The 16152-nt window shown below is 42.0% G+C and overlaps 1 protein-coding gene across 14 annotated transcripts in view; it reads left to right on the forward strand.

Annotated features, from left to right (window-relative positions):
* LOC116843773 (phosphatase and actin regulator 1) overlaps window positions 1-16152 on the forward strand; it is a 514963-nt gene that overhangs the window by 322214 nt on the left and 176597 nt on the right. The gene's annotated exons all lie outside the window — the stretch shown is intronic.

The raw sequence follows: 16152 nt of genomic DNA on the forward strand, positions 1-16152 counted from the left end.
TGTGTGTCTGTGTGTGTGTGTGTGTGTGTGTGTGTGTGTGTGTGTGTGTGTGTGTGTGTGTGTGTGTGTGTGTGTGTGTGTGTGTGATTTTACGGTAATAATCACGCGGTGCGGCGCTTTCTTCGCGTTGACATTTAGCCGTTCATGGAAAATGCATCGATATTATTGGACTGATTTTACGGCGTCACATTGTTGCGAAACAATCTGTCGGCGTGAATAATCAACGATCGCGCGATATTTGTCCGGCAAAACAATAACGATCGATTAATTGGGGAGATATATACGCTCGCTCATTCGCCCGTGGCCTACTTCCCGGCGGGGTGCATTTTCGCATGCGAACTGTATCTCCGCGAGGATCTGCGAGAGCCGACATCGCGCAGGTGGAGCGAGAGAGCGCGAGAACGGAGGGAACGAGAGGGAAAAGAAGCGAAGGAAGGTGAACTCCTCCAACAGAGTGGAAGTTCGCGGCGAAACTATGTAGGGACGGAGGCGAATTGTACGAGAGACCGCCGCACGTCTCGTAATCTCATTTTCATTGCCCCGAGGACAGCGGTGACATTAAAGATTAAACTCGCCGGGATATTCAAACGAGCTGGCGATCGTCTTACAGCATCCGCGAGGCGCATAGGAGGCGAGAACTTCACTAACGCGAAATCTAAATGATACGTCTACCTTCTGCCATCAAATGGAAATTTCGGTAGTCGGGCCAAAGTTAGCGATCTCTTTGCAAAATTCAACCGTTTTATTTGCGTTCAATCGATGGTAAACTAAGCGAGACGATTTCTTGCTTGTAATATTTGTATTGTGCTGTGTATACAATTGAGATTCATGTTTTTCGTTGCATGATTTGAGAGAATGCGTGATTTGAGAGAGGGAAAGAAGTGTAAAAAATAAAAAAAAATATTTCTTTAATAGGTACTAATAACACATTTACTTATACCAATATATGAAATATTGTTTAAGTAAGGAAATACATTTTCTTAAAAAATCTTAAACTTGAAACTTAAACCTCAACTTTTCACGAAAGCAATTTTATTTAGATAAAAGAACTTAGATTTAAATAAATATGTTATTAGTAACCCCCCACCGAATAAATATTTTTTTATTTTTTATTTATATATTTATATACTTTTATTTGTATATTTGTATATATTTATATTTATATTTATATTTTTTATTATTTTCTTAGATATTTTCCTCCTAGTATACATCCTAAAATGAAGTGAATATATTCTTCCTCTCTCCAAAGCAAAGTGAGTATATTCTTCACTGAAATGCTGTACTTACAATTGTTGGTTCAGTACTGCGATCAGTAAAACTCCGCTGAAAAGATCAGTGAATAGTTGCGACTGTTCCCATTATTGATGGAGTTTGCGAACACAGACAGAGTGTCATCGCACGCAAGGCGCACGGAAGCCATTAATTCCACCGCCGCAAACGCAGAAAGTTGGATTTGTTGTAGCGTATAACGAATTTCTGTGTGCTACAGATTTTGCAAGGAAATCTTACTTCCCCGCTGGTCGAAATGTAGGACGGAACAGTAAATTGAAAATGTTACTACCGAAAGCCAGTGAATAGTCGCTGATTGTCGATGAAATATTCCTTTTATTGATTCAATCAAAAACGTTTTTACTAAAAATTTTAATGATTTGTTTAATCAAAGTACAAATCTTCGAGGAACACGATTCTATTAATATTTTTGCAATAAAGTTGGAAAAGTTGTCATAAAAATAAAATACGTTTTTAAGAACGATGACGTTTGAAAAGTTAATCTGAGTAAATTTTGCCCGTGTTTAGGCTGCTAGAGTTGAAAATATTTTATTTCTTTGATTTTTGATTCTGTTGAAAACAATAGAGTTGATATGAAAATGTAATTCTCTTTTCCCTGCTTGATATAATAAAAGCATATCGATATTACCGACTGAAAGAGAAGCGCGAGTTCTTATATTTCAGTTTTGATTTTAGAGAAGGAAACTATGTTTTGGAGAAAAAGCGGATTCCTAAGTTACATTCCAAAACATTTTTTTTAAGAAAATTTTACTGAGACTTACTGTAGTTCACATTATACATACTATAGAAGCTGTAGTAAAATTTTCCTTTAAGAAGACATTTTGGAATGCAACCCCCATTGATATCGTCGAATTTTGGGACAGATTTGAGTATTGCAGTTCTATGCTGTATCTTTGCTGAATTTTCCATCTCCTGCTAAGAACAGAGACCAGACGAAAACCTCGTTTGTAGGAACAGAAAGATTCCCATAGGAGATTTCCACTCGACCACTTGTTCTCAGTCGTTGCAACCAAGTTTTAACACAGCTGAATGTCCCGTCAAATATTCGCGGTAACAGAGATATCATTTCATCTAAATAGGGGTCGGATTTTCAGGGTCTGGCCCCTATTTAGTTACACGAACTGAGATTTTCTCCCGCGTGAGAAAATCCTGGCGCATTTCCACGTGAGTACTACCGATTCACGTATCCGCCGCGAATTGTCGTGAATTGTCGCGACTCGCTCGCGTCGCACGAATTACTTATCTCTGCCGTCTCGCCTCAACATGCCCTCGGTGCGTTTCCGAGATGTCGATGCGCCCTTTTGCCCCTTCTGAGAGCGGGTGGAAAGATTCGCGGGTCGCGTCGACTGGTATAGAGAAAAACATCTGCCGACGAGTCGCTGCTAAAAGCGACACGGCGCGTTCTGAGATGTTTCTGTGCTATTCAAGTTGACACAAATCTAACGCGCGGAATACGTAATCAAGAGATCGCGCGACAGACGCGTACGCGACGTGGTTGTTTTAATCAAACCCCCTCGAGAGTCACCCTCGAGATTGAATGTCGGTGCAAAGCCGGCGTTTTACGACGGTGATCGAACAGTCGGGAGCGCGAATAGCTTTGGAAACCGCATCAAGCAGATGCCTCAACCCGTCATTTCTCCCTCTCTCTCTTCCTCTACCAGTTTCTCTCTGAGAAGCTACCTGCGAATATTCATAATAAATGTCATACAACCGCTTGTATATCGTGCGAAACGCGAGTGTAAAGCACGAAGGCGCGCATGGCCTGCAAGATTTATTCGTATTGATGCGACGCAAGTGGGAGAGGGAGCCTTAGCACTGTTCGCTATTAACGTACATAAGCGAACTCGTAATGGACTGACGTGAATAGGACACACCCACGTAAATGGCTGACGAATGTGCGTGCGTGTGTGTGTGGCGCGAAAGTGCATTGCAAAAAATTCTGCTTACACGAAGGCGTCCTGGCTGGTCTTCCCGTGCGTCGCCGCCGCCGCCGTGATATTTTTACCTCGGTATTTTACCTCGCTATGCTCCACGTCAAAATGACGTCTCGGTACGCGCGAATTTTCCCTCCTCCTCCTCCTCTTGTCCCAACGTTAATGGCTAACACGACCTTGACGTGGGCACATCTCGCTCGGCCGCAATGTCGGGGGAGAGAGATTTCTGCCGCGGGCGACCTCGTTCGGTGGTATTTCTTTCGCAGCCGATGCGGAAAAACGCGGGCGAAAATACACGCGGACGGCCGATGGCGGCGGGAGCCGGCCTTGCCGGCGACGACGATGACGACGACGAGAATGAGGACGACAGGAGACTGCTCAAGTCCCGACGCGATGAAAGGCGCGACTTTCGACTGACGACTCACGTTGCACGGCGTTGCATTCTCGTCCTCTTTTCCGCGCTTTCACGACAGATTATCGTCGACGTCGTCGTCCCTTCAGCACGCCGCTTCTAATCCGCTCCCGAGACACACCGCGCCCTGCTCCTCCGCGTCGTCGTCGTCGTCGTCGTGCCGCGCCCGAGAAAAAAGAAGATCCTCTCGCACGAGGCGAGACTGAGATCCGGATCGGCGGGTGTTCTTCGGAAATTTGATTCGTGTCGTGGGAGGAGAGGAAACGCGACTCCGCGATTCCTCGCGCGTTCGCTGTATTTTTCAGCCGCCATTTAACGCGCACCGATTCGCCGGTCTTTTTGCATTAACATCCGAAAATTTTACGCGATTGTTTGGAAAACGGTAGAGGAGCGAAAAATGATGGAAAATTGCAAATTAAGAATGAAGCGCATTCATTATTTTATAAAATTATGATAATATAAAAATACTTGATTTTTTTTAGAAATCCGAAATTGCTTATTACACAATCTATTATTTTTGTCTGGAACCATTGTGCTGGATAGACTTTGTTTTTATAAAAACAGAAAGAGAAATATCTCTGTTATATGTATGCGAAGTTGATAATGAGCTTGTCAAGTAAGATTGAAAACTTTGAGCGAAGGTGAGCCTGAGGTGAGAAATCGCGTCACATACGTGTGACTCTGGTAGTGAACGTTAATTGGTTGTGAGAGAAAAGAGAAACATACGATCTCGTAAAACTGGAACACTGCGTGGAGGTGGACAACGTAATTTAATGAAACGCAGGGTGGAATGTTCGTGACGTGAGGGAAATTTTGAGCAAACATATGTTCGAGGTGAGAGATCGTTGCGTCATACATATATGACTCTGGTAGTCGGTGTGTCAATCATTAATTGAACATCGGGTTGCTTCTGTCCCTAACAAAGTGAACTGAAACGTTCACAAAATGTTGGGAACAAATCCACAAAAGAAGACGCGACTCCAACCTTGAGACCAAGTCTCTCCAGACCGTCAAAGTCTCAGATGCCAAATCCGGATTCTATATTTCCCCGTAACTCGTGCTACCCAGCGGAAACAAAGTGAAACGAGCCCTCGAGCAGGCGTTATCTTTCCTGTACCTCCGATACATGGATTACACGTTCCCGGTAGAATTTACCAAACGGTTCACCGAGACACGCTATCTCGTCGACGATTAAGCCTCTCACACATGTGCCACGCGTATAAGAAAAGAGGAAATATTCCCCTGCCTCCCCGTCGTTCTCTCCCTCATTCTCTTCCTTGTCAAGACAAGCCGCCAAGGAGAAGCCGAGAAGGAGGGCGCCCGAAGCGACATTCAAGACTGTGGCGGCGAAAGGGTTCAGAGTCTGCGGCCCAAGGGATGCTTTTAGGGGCGGGGGCGGGGAGAGGCTCGCAAGGGATACGGCTCGGGAATATGGAGGCTGTGTAACGAGATGTTGCAAAGGGGGTGGCATAAATCCATAATGCCGTAACGCGGGAGTGCCGGTAGATTAGCTCGGCTGACAAGAACAAACGAGCCAGCGGAGCTTACTGTTGATACAAGTGCATAACGACCGTCTCCCCTCCTCGTTGCTCTCCTCTCCGTTGCTCGCCGCTCTCTTCGACCGCCGGCGCGAGACATCCGGCATTGATTTATCGCGCGATGTTTTAACCGCGACGTCCGCGCGCTCGCGCCAGTCTAAATCGGAATATGCTCACGAACTTGGACATCTGTATCGGGTCACGTTTGTGGTGATGTCGGTGGTCCCGCCATTACACAAGGTTGTGACGGCTTTTGTTTCGCAACGCGACGACGAAGTTCCGCGGAAGAACAATGCTGTGAAACAGCCAAAATTTGCCCGCAAGGGAAATGTGTGACATCAGGCTATCTTTATATTTTTGGACCTGCCGAACTCGAATATGAAGCTTAAAATTCTCCAAATCCCGGGGAATATGCAATTTCTACATGCACGTGAAAATGCAGTTTTTCTACAGGAAATTTGTTTTGAAACGTTCTGATGTGTTTTGAAAGCTGTCAAAGCGTATACGTAGGTGGCCAACTGTGTACACAGAGAAAACGACTTTGTTGAATCAAACACTTTTTTGGAATGGTCCAAACAAATTTTTTGATTGATTGAACAAAATTTGTTTGACGCAACAAAAATATTTAGTTACGGCTTTGTTCCAAAGAAATATTTTTGTTGTGTCAATCAAAAAATTTGTTTGGACCATTCCAAAGAAACCTTTATTTGATTTAACAAATCGTTCTCTCTGTGTACAGGAATTATTTTCCTAATACTAACATGCGAGTATACCAACTAGACAAAAGTCCGCACGAACTTGTAGGTCAATCCGATACTTAAGCGGGAAGTACAGACTTTTGCATAACGCATAAAGAAATGAATCAATTCTTCATTTCTACCCTTATAATGTAAATGAAGCACATTAGTTCATTTCATTGAACGTTATGCATCATGCGTTATGCAAAAGTCTGTGCTCCCCGCTTCGACCTATTAGCTTTGCCGAGAAGTTCTTTTTAGAATCTACAAGTAACATTTTGTGCGTTTTCTGCCACTTAGAGGCGCTAACTTAGGATTCCAGTTTTCATGTGTATCATACACTGATCCTTCAGAGTATACAAATGTTAGAAAGTTCTAGACTAAAGTAGGGGCAAATTTTCGACTCGGGAAGCGCCGAGTCGCTTGGGATTAATCGTCATGACTCGTTTGCGCCGAGGAGATATCGCGTCAATCTCTCTTACGGCAAGTTTCCCCTTTGATGTGCTGCAGCAATGCACGGCGTATAGTACGGTTTAATATCGCGTTTGTGCATCTCGGGAGAGAAATCAGTCTGGCCGAGCGAGCTCATCGACGAGATGGCTGCACCGATAATCGTAATTATCAATTGAACTTATTAATTGTTGTGTCGATCATTTCATTCGCCCAAACGACTCATTGTAGAAACGATGTGTTTCAACACTTCATTACACGCGCTAATTATTACACTTATATTGAAAGCAAAACATAATTTCACCCTTAGCGGCATTCTCTTGTATATTGGCCTCAAGAGCATTCTTTTAAAATCAGTAAGAAAATATGCTAACACCTTCAACAGAAGAACTCTAGTCTAAAAAAGTTTCTTGTGAAATAGCGTTGCAATCTCTCGGGCCAGAATTTTATTTTTGTTTTTCCCCTTTTAACAAAATAAAACAGAAGTTAATTTTAACAGGAAAATTTCAATTTCTCCTTCAAAATGGGCTAAAAGTTTCAGCTGCTTGAAAATAAAAATTCTGACCCTAGAGACTAAGACTACAAACTATTTTGTAAGAAGCTCTTTTCACTTTTTTGTCTATTGGACTCTATATTACTTAATTATATAATTATACATATATAATTATATTACTTAATTACTTAATTACATATATAAAATTCAAACATATATTTAGCAGTTTTTAAATAAATTCCCGATTTAAATCATATATTAATTTTGACGTGTAACTATAAATTCCCGAATATTGTGGCTTTTTAGGCGTGAGAAAGTAATTTGCCTTCCCTAACACGGTTTCTAATTTATCAGTCGCGATTTATCTCACTCCAGTTAATCCAATGACACTTATGTACGAGGAGAGTACGTGAGGATCGGTTTGGCCCAAATAGATCGACGAATTTCTAATTTCCATGGGTAGGAGCGTATCCCTTGTCGTCCGGCTATTCGCGAGCCGTATACTGGTTAAAATCGATAGCAATGACGACAACAAAGCTCGTACGTAGCGCTGATGTATAACGACAGACTTCGGCTATCGATTTCGGTGAAACTTTGATGAAGCTTGTGCCTCGACTACGAAGATATCGCGCATATCCTAGTAACGGTCGGCCGATAAAGCCCATTGGTCCACTTAGTATTCGAAACGGCTGCGCGAAACTAATACTGGAGTGCGCCGCTCGATAGAAGGAAAGTGTGTGTGTGTGTGTGTGAGAGAGAGAAAGAGAGACCTACCGTGGAATCTCATTTATAGCACCGAGTTACAGACCGACCAGCGAAAGGGATCTCTCGGAGGTTAATAAATTCGCGCAAATGTCGCGGCAAATTATTATTCACCCTATCTCGCCGTCGCACCCTCGTTTTGACGAACATTATACATTTTGCTCGAAACATTAGAGATTCAAACTTCTAGTCAATAGATATTTAACATGTTCGCTATCGTTCTCGAAATTCCTGTTTGCTTGATTTTGAAATCTGTTAAAAAAACAGTAGAAATAATTGATTTTGCCAACTAGTCCCGGTCTCCCCTACAATCCAGCTTTACAAAATAAAAAAAAACTAAATAATAGGAAAAAGGGCTAATTCGAGTTCAAGCACAGGATTAATAGTGCTATGTACTATATGGGTAAAACCTTCCTTGTGTTAGGAAATAGAACAATATTTATTGAACATGAATACTCAATATAAATAATCAAACGTTTCGGCTCAATCATCAACCCTCTTCAGTGATATAAAAAACTCAAGGTTTACAAAACGAACGCATTACAAGTAAAAGAATTAATTAAAAACCTTAATAAAATGACATAAATGTTATTCGCAGTATTATAGCTGACAAGACCGTTACCCAACTAATATTAAGAAGTTCAAATTAATACTAGGAAGTAGCCATAACTATAAAAAAACCATAAAATAAAAATAGGTAAGATTAAAATATAATAAATAATTAAAACGGTCAATATAAATTACCTTTGTTGAGCTCAGCTAAAAGTGAAACGATCCTGTCAACGATAACATTGTCACGTCTAAGTAAAAGCGATAATAACAGATTTATATACACGAGCATTAACATTGCGGCGACGACTCTTGGAAGAGAAGGAAACAAAGTTTTATTTTCATAATAAGCCGCAGCAACTGTTGCCCCAATATTCTGTGTCCTTTTGAGAGTTAAGTCCATGCTTTTGAAATTTAATGTAAATCATTTCTGATATTAGGCGTTTCAAATAATAACGTTCTTCATGTAAAACTTTGGCTTGATTCCAATTGAAATCATGGTTTTTCCTCAAACGGTGTTAAAAAAAAAAACATTGTAAAAAGAAATATGATTTAACGTAATTTTTACTGCAATATTTTCCCCGTAAGTGGAAAACAATCCGCCACAAACTACCTTATGTTCTCTTCTTTATATATTTAACAATGCAAAACAGACTTCATTTTGCTTCATGCGGACATAGATATGGAAAATTATTGCTGTCACAGACGCGTAACGTCGGATACACGCGTCACGCGCGTGTGTTGAAGTCTTGGGCGCTTCTCGGGCGCTTGATCTCTCCTCCATATTCATCCGTTTGCCTTCGCACTCGAGCTACAAAATTACCTCGCGTAACGTGCCCCGCAAATTACTCCGAATGACAGGCGGGCGGATACAGAAAAGCGGATATTGCCGCGTCCCGTGCGCGAGATAACAAAATATGAAATTTCGTTGATAGCAATTACCGGGCGTCGCAACGACGGCGCGCCGCTTCCGCAGGATGCGTCGCGTCGTGGCTGTTATAGCATCCTTCTGCTCGATTGCGCGGTGGCTTTGCATTTCGACCGGCGCCATTGTATCATCCGCGCGGAGTCCTGATGTTATCGAAGCGGTTACAACGAGAGTGTGCGTTTCTAAAGGAGAACGCGCGCGCGCGAATGGACGAGCGATGGCGCGAGGAAGTTGTAACAACGGTTAGTCTGCCGATACTAACTCCGGCTACCGATTTAACGCTAACTTTGACGCAGTTCATCCATCCATCGGCCGCGGTATTAGGTACACGTCTAGCGTCCCGACAACTTGATCGGCGCGGTAGACGCTCGAAATGATTACTACAAAGCCGCGGCAACTCCGTGTGGCCTTGCAACAGTCAAGGAGTTCATTCGCTTAAACCAAAATGTTGAAGATCACACGGAAATTCAACGCAGTGCATTTATCGCAAGTAAAACACACTCGTAGATAGCTAAAGTTTCGTGCAATTTGCCTGCACCGTTTGTGAGAAATTTAATACTGATTATCTCGCAGTTCTGTACTATAACCTTACACTGAGAGAAATTATCCGATAAACAATTAACAGACGGATATTTCCGATCAATTTTTACACTCGATCAGGATATCCGATTAAATTTAATCGAATACTTTCGATCATAATGGCATTTTGTTAAATAAACACAACAGGAAATTGTATTGAAAATCCATAGTATATGTAATGTAAATTATAGGTTTTCAGCAAAAAAGGATGTTTTGAAATGCAACCCAAGTACTGGAATGTGATGTTGAAAATTTTTTCTATATTTATAACGAATTTACTATATTTTTTAGCAAAACAGATCTTACTGACAGTCCGCACTACTGAAAACATAATGAAATTCGAATGAATTTATATGAGAAGAGAACTATAATATATTTTCTTTGTGCAGCGTTTTGTAAACTTTGCGGTTGCTAAAGAATTAATTAGAGTATCAACGAATGTGTACGTTTGAAAGCGGTTACAACGAGCTTTGTAAACGATCTCGAGGTAGGTGTTTCAAATCTGTTTACAATCTCCTGGCAACGGTGGGTGGTGCGTGATGTCTAACTGTGGACTGTGGAAAAGTGCGATCCAGCAGAGCCGGATTCGCGCAGTAATTAACATGTTTGCCATTTGCGTCACATATATGCGACACACTAATTTTTTATGCGAAAGATTATAGCGTCCTATATGTGACAGTGCCATAATTTTTCCTTTTATGCCCGCATAAACAAACTAAATCTGTTTTACACACTTGAAAATAAAAATTAAAAATAAAACAGAGTGGTCTGTGGGGAAAGTCTCTCACAGAATAAACTGTGCAAAACAATATCTTTTTGCACAGTTAATTGTTTGGTTGTAGGTTATATCTATTTGTTTATTTTATTTGTCATTTCAATTATTTACTTTATTTATTTCATTTATTTATTTATTTCAAAATGTTACGAAAGTATTAGGTCCTCCTCTTAACTTCGGAGATCACAGAGGTCACAAAAATATTTGATTTAGAGTTCTTAATTTATTACAGTCTACAGTGCAGGCAACTGTCAGACCTCAAAGATGCTAAAATAAATAAATCTCCCACGCGCTAATCAACAGTCCAGCATGCTGGAGATATTGGTTTTGTACACTTCAAGTATAAAGAATATAGACTTGGGCAAAACGTTCAGCCGAAACTGGACAGCAGGATTGAGGAGGATAAACAGTGAAATATTTATAAGACGACTAACATTTATTCGAGTGCAGCATTTTTCCGTGTGTACTCCGTGTCGACACATAAAACTACAAACGGAATTGTACGTCGCGAGTACAGACCGCAGGGAGTGGGATTTCGGGAGCGAACAACTCGTGGTGGACATACTTTCGATCTGACGAATGCTGCGGTCGCGCTCGATTATCGTGTGTGCGATTTTCCTGCGGTTTCGCGCGCGCGGTGTTTCGCTCGCGATGGATCGCGCCCATTCACTCGGGACTCGCGTTAAAGCCCCGTCATTAATGCAACGTTTTTCCTCACGTGCACACTCGCGTACATACACGGCGTGTGTGTGTATGTATGTGTGTCTGTGTTTGTGTGCATAACGACGCCAGCGGGACTCCCATGCCGAAGAGAGCGCGCGAGAGGAATCTCGAGAATATTTCACGACCACGCAACGGCCCCGCGTAAACGCCTCGTCTCGACGGTATTATACCGAAACGATGATTATAATTGCGCGACGGCAGAGAGCACACCGCGCTTTCATCTCGCGTACACGTGGCGCGGAAATTTGCCCCAGAAGACCATACATCTCACGCGTTCGCAGGAACCGTAAGCCAGCACACTGTACACCAATGGTAGCCGGGACACATCTTCACTGGTTTTATTTCGTTTTTCCGCGTTACTCCGACCGTAAAGTATCCGCCGTATCTGTTTCGCCCACAGCCTCAGCTCCGCCGTGGCAAATGTCCCGTAATTTTCCCCAGGACGGTGCAGTCGCGTAGCGTCCAGCAGCGCGGCATTATCGCCGGGAGAATCAAAGACCCGGACGCGAGAATGAAGTTAACGGAGACGGATGAGAGAGAGAGAGAGAGAGAGAGAGAGAGAGAGAGAGAGACTCGCTACCGCGACGCTACATTTTACGTTTCGCTGATTCTATACGAAGTGCATGTGTGTGCATCGTGAGCTCTTCGAATTATGTTCATTATGCGCTCGGGGATTCTAGTAGTACTCGAAGAGGAGAGCACTTGTATGGAGGAATCGCGTTTCTCCTAAGGTAAAGCTATGCACAGAAAGATACATGTTGCATTCAAGTACTGAGAGAAACTATCCGATGAAAAATTAACAAACGGATATTTCCGATTAAAATATCGGTGAATTTTAATATCCGATTTAATTGAATAAAATTGAATTTCCGATTATAATGGGATTTCATCAGATAAACGATCAAAAAATTATAAACCGATATTTCTCGAATGTTTCCTGATCGGATACAAAAATTCACCGGGATTTTGTTCGGAAATATCCGTTTGTTAATTTTTTATCGAATAATTAATGTAAATCTCTCAATGTAAATCTCACTAATTTCAAGTAACTCATAAGTTCATATATATCCGTAAATCTATGTATACATATATGAAGTAGAATGTCTGTATGTTTCCTATCGACTTCTAAGTCCTTTGATCGAGCTGGACTAAATTTTGCGTAGTTACTCTCTAGGACCCTGCGGAAAATGTAAGCTACATGAAACCTGAACACCGCACCTCCTCTCCCCGATTTCATCCCCTTGACACTTTGTGGTAATTTAAATTGGGAAGCTCTAGATATAAGAAGCCCGGGCAATGCCGGGTAGTTTAAGCTAGTCTATCATAAGTTTATCGCAATTATTAAATTTGTTCAAAATACATTCTGTAAATGTATTTTAATGAAGAATATAATTAAATGAAAAAAATCGATTTACTCACTACATAAAATTGGACCAAGTTTTTCTTCGACCAAGTGACAATAATAATTACTTAAAAGAAGGAAAGTAAACAATCACTTTTCTTAGTAGCAGAATGACATTTTTCTGCGTGTATCCGACTAGAAATTTATCCCATGGTCTTAATCAGGTTCGTTCCAATTAGTTGTCTAGGTTGTGTACAAGGTGATGTATTAACAACTTCTGATAAATCATATGTAACCCAACATGAAAATTTCAGGGCCTTATTAATAATAAGGCCCTAAAACTAACTAATAACTAATTGAAATCCACCTTTCAGAATTAATGAAATGAATTTATTATCGAGTAAATGTTCGCCTTGTATTTAAGAGTCAGTGTCGAATCAGAGTTCTACTAATTGTTCTACTAGTATATTTTCTTTATAGACGATTAAATATTACAGTTATAAAAGATAGAACTTTTTGAAAGTTACAACTATTTTTACATTGAAAAAAAATTTTCAAGTGAGAAAATACGCATTTTCTTGAAACCTCTTTCAAATAAAGAATATTTTTCTCATGAAAAATAAACAGATACTCTACTTAAATGAAAAAATGGAGATTGAAGTAAATATATCATCAGTATTCATCGAATAAACATCTCCTAGTTTTAGTTATTTTTGCTCTCCGTGTAGTGTACAGTAGTAGTCAGTCGTTTACGGGCTCAAAACCTGTCACGGATCTTAAATAGCATCGTTCCGTTATCAAACACATTAGCCGGATCCGTTTGTATTGAAAAGACCGTTTTATTATTCGCTCTCGTCGACAAGCTTGTTACAAGATTAATTCCCGCAAAAGTGGAACCTATTCGCGCACGTATGCTGACGATCGATCGATGCGCGCCGCTTTCACTTAATTCGAGTAAAGCGGAGCCCAACGTCTCGGGCTATGTTTTCTCGTTTCTTCGTAGCGTACCGTAACGGAAGATCCAATTTACTTCGGAGATTTCGGCGGCTCGTGATGGGCCCGTGAAGAAACTGCACGCGCGCCGAATAACAGAAACGCCGGGAGTAACTCCGCGGAGAGTGCTTCCGTCGAAGCAGTTTCCGCAGCCCGGCGAGGAGTGAGATAGAGAGAGAGAGAAAGAGAGAGAGAGACAATCTACCGGCCGCGAAGTGGACCACGAAGAGACGCCATTACCCTCGACACGTCGGGGTTATCTTTCCGACACCCGAGTTCCTCCCTCGGGCATTCCCGATCGCTCGAACTAGGTTAGCCGCCGAAGCGACAGCAGCAGCAACTTTGGACGCTTCCGCGCCGAGGCATTACGTACGTACGCGGAGAAACGCGACGTTGTTGAAGATGACGGAAGACGCCGCCCCGTAATAATATTCCGCCCGGGCTGAGCCGGAGATAGAGTCGGGATGAAGAGAGGAGATCCGCGAAATCGCGCCGATCTCTCTCTCCTTCGTGGCTTGGTGACGATCTCGCTCGTCTGATCGCTGTGATAACAAGATTATTTCCTGAACTCTCTCTCACGCGGGGTGACTTTGAGCATATGTAACTCTTAGGGCCAATTGTTCTAATTTCTTGATGAATTAACTGATAGATCGTATGTCTGCCTTTGTCGAAATTGAAGGAAAAACAAAGACAGACGTATGATTTAACTTAAGAAGCTGGAGCAATCGGCCCTTATACACGTATATTGAGGGAAGAAATATCTCTACTCTCTTAAAGTGAACCAGTGAATAGTCACTGATATCAGTTATGAGTATAGCGCTGAACACTTTTAGTGTTATAATTGCAATCAGTGTATATTCACTGTTTTCAGTGATGTTTGACTGATTCATTTTAAGAGAGTAAAAAACACAGAATTTTATATATATTTAATGGTGCTAACAGAGTGTGGACGCGTTAATCGATTAAAGTTTTATTCGACTAAAATAATTGGACAAGCAATAACCAACATGAGTAATAAATAATTCGTCGCGGATGTAACCATGAACAATTCAGTCGATTGATGAAATTAGTCATTGATCAGTTATTAGTTATTGATCGAACAAATATCTCTTAATTCCTTCTAGTTTTTCTTAATAGTTAGTAAAATATCCATTCGCGTCTCTCTCCAATTTCAACCCCTTTCATCTTGATATTGACGTTATGTCGCAAAATTTTCACTTGTCAAACAATATGTGACGTCATCGTCATCATAAGCATTGCGAAATCTTCCAAGAACTCCTAAGTGTGAGTGCATTTAAAATTATTTATATACCAAAGAAACTGCAACTCTGCGGAATCGTCAGTTGGTGTGGCATTGTTTGACTCCAACAACAGTGGGTGCGCGCCATCGTCGGCGAGGGGTTAACGAATGCGGTAGTCGCGGGTCTTTCAGCGCGCGAAGAAGCGCGAGAACAAATACGGGACTATAAATTACAGGGTGAAAGGCCCTTCGCTGTAGCGCGCGCTCGAGTCTGCTATAGCGAATACACCGCATTAGGCTGTCCCTCGGGCGAAGTTACGGCTCCGCGTAATTAAACTTTAATTGGCGCTGTCAATATGATACTCCACGTGGATTTGTGCGCGGTCGTCTAGAGTCGTCGCGTGTCCTTCTCGTGCGAGATGCGCTCCTATTCGTCTTGTATTATTAGGAAAATTTCGAACCTCATTTACATCTTAATAATCCGCTCCGCCCGGACAGAATCATAAGCAAGCAAGTTTCAGCATTTAAATGTGAATTTATAAGCAATTAGGTTTTAGCATTTAAATTGAGTACATGTCGTAATGAATAATCCTCGGGAAAGAAGCTGGCAGGTAGGTAGGTAGATAGGTGGGCGGGGGGAGGAAGGGAGGGAGGTGTCATGCGCAGCAGATTCCAAGAAGTCTGCCTTTAATTGCACGAGCAATCATCAGGGATCTCGGGCCTTATCGCGCGCGATTTGTCGAGTAGTAGACTCGCCGATAATGCGATCAACAGATCCCACCGTGTTTCTCGGCGCGCTCGTCGGAAAAGCGCGAGAGAACGAAAGTCATAATTGAGTCACGACGTGTCCTCGTAGTCTCGTACGAAATTCTCCTTGTTTCCGAACGGGAAGAGGCAGAGAGGGGAAGGGAATAAGAGCGAGTCACGCTTTATTTTCCCCGTGCGCGTGGGCGCTAATTCCCTAATTTCCACGCTAATTTATGCAAAGAACGCTCCGCGTGTTATGGCGCTTATCCCAAAGCCACATTTTAACGGTTCTTCCAACCGTCCTGAATAATCTAATACATCCGCCGTGCCATACGCCAAACAGCGACGCCCGGGGTCCTTATGCAAACGAGGACAATACATTTTTAATTTCATGCAAAACCACGCCACCTGCTGCAACACGGAGCAACGCGGACGAACTCCGTGAACGAACAATTCGCCCGGCTATAACGGATGGCCGATGGACCGTTCTCGATTCGACGTCATTACTCTTGGTCCAATTAAATCGCCACGAACTTCGTTTCTCCCTTCTCGTTACCAACAGTATCATAACGGAACACGTGAGCCACGACGAATGCAATAACGAGCGAGTGATATATATATATATATATATATATATATATATATATATATATATATATA

Source organism: Odontomachus brunneus, unplaced genomic scaffold (assembly GCF_010583005.1).
Source record: "Odontomachus brunneus isolate Ranch 3 - 2012 unplaced genomic scaffold, Obru_v1 Obru_scaffold_035, whole genome shotgun sequence".
Lineage (NCBI taxonomy): Eukaryota > Metazoa > Arthropoda > Insecta > Hymenoptera > Formicidae > Odontomachus > Odontomachus brunneus.